We start from the raw sequence: 4,540 nt of genomic DNA, 5'->3' as shown, positions 1-4,540 counted from the left end.
TATTTGTAACAGTGAAAAATTAGATGCACTCTAAATAGCTAACAATACAAGAATAGTTAAATCCTTCGATGCATCCACACAATGTGGTCCTATGCTTTGTTTACAATAGTTGTATAGGTGACATATATTTATAGTCATGATCACCTGCCTATCCATCTATCCGTCTATTTTCCCTAAGGGAGAGACTATATATTATCTATCCATATATGACTATCCAAGGACTATCATATAGATATGATATATAGACAGATATATGGCTACCATATCCTATAAACTATTATCTACCTATCACCTATCTCTAACAATATCTATCATCTTCATTTATCCATCCATCATTTATCTATCATTTACTATTAATCTGTCACCTATCATCTATTTTCTCTCTCCTCCCTTCTTTCCTTTCCTTCCTCCCCTCCTCCCCTCTCCCCTTCCCCTCCTCCTTTTCCCCCTTCCCCCCAACCCTTCCTCCTTCCTTCCCCTTCTCCTTCCCGCTCCCCTCACCTTCTCCTCCTTCCTCTCCCTTCTTCTCCCTTCTCCTCTTCCTCTCCTCTCCTCCTCCCCCTCCACCCATCCCCTCCTCCTTCTTCTTCCTTCTTCCCCTCCTCCTCCTTCTTCCCCTCTCCTCCTCCTTCTCTCTCTCTCTGTCTGGGGTTGTTCTCAGGTTTGGTTGCCTAGCTTGCCTGCCCCCAGCGGCCCAGAAGCCACAATCTAGGAAAGGCTGTGAGTCCTGTGGGCTGTCAGAGACTGGCACAGTGGCACCCAGATATGACAGAAGACAAAAATGCCTGAAGCAGATGCAGCGCATATTACCCTGAATCAAGAAAAGGTGAATCTCCTTGAAGATCTTCTGTTTAAGGAGGCAGGGAGATGCGTAACATGGTTTAGAAAGGTTTCCATCCAAAATGTAAAAATAGAGATATTTGTAATGCTCAAGGAATAAATTTTAGTTTTCTGAAAAAGTCACCTATGCAGAGCTCCTCATGTCCCAAAGCTGCCAGATAAATCACAGTCAGGGCTGGAAGGGACCGTGTCTCCATTTTACAGAGGAAACCAAAACTCAGAGAGGTTAAGCCACTTCCGTGAGCTCACACAATAAGTGTCAGCGGTGGCATTTGAATTCATGTCTTTTTGATTCCGGATGTGGTAACATGGAGATGCACCACCCAGATCCCCCTTCAAGGATGGTGATAGTGTTTGTCCTGTTCAGCTTGACACTTCTAGACCACCCTGTACGTAAGTCCCAATAAATGCTATGCCTCCTTCACTGGCTCTGGGTCTCTTCTTTGGCCTTTTGGACATGGTGCCACCCCTGTTGGAGTCATTAGGGGTCCGGCACAACACAAGCTCAGAACTCAGATTGCTGAACTTCAAAGGCAGTTAACCTTCTAATTAAGGCAGTTTGTAATGCCAGCCCAAGACCGAGGTTGGCACCCCCGACACATGATGAAGCAGAGGCACCCTGGCTATCCTTGAGATTTGCAATGAGTCTCAGAGCTGCCCAGAAGAGCCCAGCATAGGTCATCCAAATCCCAGCTGACCCACAGAGATGCATGTGTTATAATAAACAATGGTTGTTTTCAGCCACTGAGTTTTGGGGTGGCTTGTTCTATGGCACTTTTGTAGCACTTGCCAACCAATACAGTAAGAATAATACCTAACTTACATAGCTCTATGTGCAGGCATTGTTCAAAGCCTCCACATATATTATTTCATTGAATGCTGACCTTGATGAGGTACATACTTACTGTCCTCATTTTACAGATAGGGCAGCTGAGGCACAGAGCAGCAACTCTACTTCTCTGCTTCTTCTCGTGGAGCCAGGGAGAGCGACTAACGTCCTTTTCTGAACCATCCAGGCTCATGTGTCCATCCTTTTCTTTCCAGGCCCACTTGTCACTGCCTCTTTCCCCTCTCTGCTTTGGGAAATTACAAGAAGCTTCCTAACTTGGGGTCCCAGTAGGCATCAGAATCTGTTCATGGATGCCCCTAAGAGGGAGCAGAATATGATATCCCAAAATATGCCACTTTGGCATCAGGACTGTTTTGAGTTAAAGACAATCAAGAAATGCCAGGCCAGGTGCAGTGGCTCACACCTGTAATCCCAGCACTTTGTGAGGCCAAGGCGAGAGAATCCCTTGAGGCTGGAAGTTTGATAACAGCCTGGGCAACATAGTGAGACTTCATCTCTACAAAAAATAAAATAAATGGCAGACAAAAGAAGAGCTCTCTGTCCTCCCCCTATTGCTGTCACAGGCGATTGGCAACTATCTGGGGCCAGTGGTGCAGGGGTAAGAAGAATTCACCAAGACATTTGTAGGTAAAGAAAGGCAGATTTATTAGAGAAACTATGGAAGTATGTTGCAAGGTTGCAACGGGCAGCACAGCAGAGAAGGAGTTGTCTGCAAGGAAACGAAGGCTTGCTGGGGATGTTATAGAATGGTGCTTGTGCTGAATAGTGCTACGTGCAGCACTGATAATGCCAGGGTTGCAGTGAGCTAACTTGCAGGTGTCTGGTGAGTGCTGGGTACAGGAAGATTGTGAGCTTTTTTGTGCAGGAAAGCTGTGTCCTGGACCATGAGGAAAGGCAGACTTATAGTTAATCAGCTTTCTCTTTTTGCTTTCCCTTGGTCCTACCAGCCTGACTCCTTTTCCCTAATTAAGACTCCACTTTTGCCTAAAAGCAGAGCATAAATTTCCCTTTGTAAATGTAACATAAATTTCCATTTGTAAAGGTGGTCCCCTCTCCTGTACCAGGAAGAGATGAATGACCCTGGAGATCACTTGAGTCTACATAACAAACCTTACTAAACAATTTTAATCTACCATCCATTTCCTAGTCACCTTCCCACAATTTGCTGCCTCTAGAAAGCCAACCCTCTTTTCCTTTGTCTAGTCACTTCTCCACGACTTATCCCCCTTTGTTAAAATGGTAGATAAGCCCCCAAGTCTAACTACCTCTTTAGGTTTTCACTTCTTTTCTACGAAGTCCCTCTCCATGTAAAAACATCTACACAACTCTTATGCCTGTTCTTCTGTTAATCTGTCTTTTGACAGTTTGATTCACAGGCCTCCAGAAAGGAACATAAGAGGATAGAGGAAAAGTTTTCCTCCTTACACTGCTAAATTGTGAGGGATAAATGCATAAAGCATCCTTTAAAAAAAAAAATGAGATAGGATCTCACTCTGTCACCCGGGATAGAATGCAGTGGCATGATCACAGCTCACTACAGCCTCGACCTACTGGGGTAAAGCAATCCTCCCACCTCAGCCTCTAGAGTAGCTGGGACTACAGGTGTACGCCATCACACCTGGCTAATTTTTATTTTCTGTTTAGAGGTGGGGTCTCACTATGTACTCGTACTCCTGGGTTCAAGTGATCCTCCTATGTTGGCCTCCCAAAGTGTTGGGATTACACGCATGAGCCACCATATCTGGGTGCATTAAGCATTCCTGAGGAGTCTCTGACCCAGTTCCTCTCCCGTGTAGTACTGGGGAGGGCAGAATTTTTAACAGCATAGCCAGTGTTTTGCTGGGGAGTGAGAAGCCAGTGCATCTTTCTTAGAGGCACCCCAATCTGTATGAGCAATTTCTTAAAGCTCTGCTCACTTGACACCGTAGATGGAGAGAAAGCAACCCCTCCTACTTTCATAGGAAGAAAAGGTAAAAATCCTTTTCATTGTGGGCGCTGTGTTCCCCACAAGACCAAGGATCCCACTGTTTGTCTTTCTCTACTCATGTGGTCGATTATAGTAAGGCCCGGTCTGCAAACCATTACATAAGCTCTAAGGGTAGTTGAATGGTCTCATGTGTTCATTGCTCTCTTCAGAATGAGAGGTAATTAGTACCTGTTGCTTTCAGCTGTAGGTCCCAGGACCAATTCTGAAGCAATAGGAAAGTCCCATTTTAACATCATTTTCAGAAGAATATTCCTGCAAAAATCTGAGAAGCTGCACAATTTACCAAATGCCAACTGATTTTTTTTGTGTGTGTATTTTAATCTCTTTGTGCTTCCTTTTTGGTCCTGGAAGGCCCAGATTTTTAGGTTCCCCGCAATCCCAGTCCATACCAAAGCAGAAACAAGGCTCACAGAATTGGAAATGGAACTAAGGCCTCCTGCCTCTCTGTTCAATGTTCTTTCTGCTAATAAATATCTATTGTTTTTCCTGCCAGGCATGCATTCTGTCTTCTGGTAACATTTTAAAAAATTGAGATAAAATTCATGTAATGGGCCAGGCATAGTGGCTCACGCCTGTAGTCCTAGCACTTTGGGAGGCTGAGGCAGGCAGATCACTTGAGCTCAGGAGTTTGACACCAGCTTGGGCAACATGGGGAAACCCTGTCTCTAAAAAAAAAAAAATACGAAAACCCAGCTGGGAGAGGTGGTGTGCTCTTGTAGTCCCAGCTACTTGGGAGGCTGAGGCAGGAGGATCACTTGAGTTGAGAGGTTGAGGCTGCAGTGACAGGTGATTGCATCACTGCACTCTAGACGGGGCAACAGAGTGAGACCCTGTCTCCAAAAAATAAAACAAAAAAATTCATA

This window comes from Macaca fascicularis, chromosome 20, assembly GCF_037993035.2.
Source record: "Macaca fascicularis isolate 582-1 chromosome 20, T2T-MFA8v1.1".
Classification (NCBI taxonomy): Eukaryota; Metazoa; Chordata; class Mammalia; order Primates; family Cercopithecidae; genus Macaca; species Macaca fascicularis.
Note: the sequence above shows the minus strand (reverse complement) of the source record.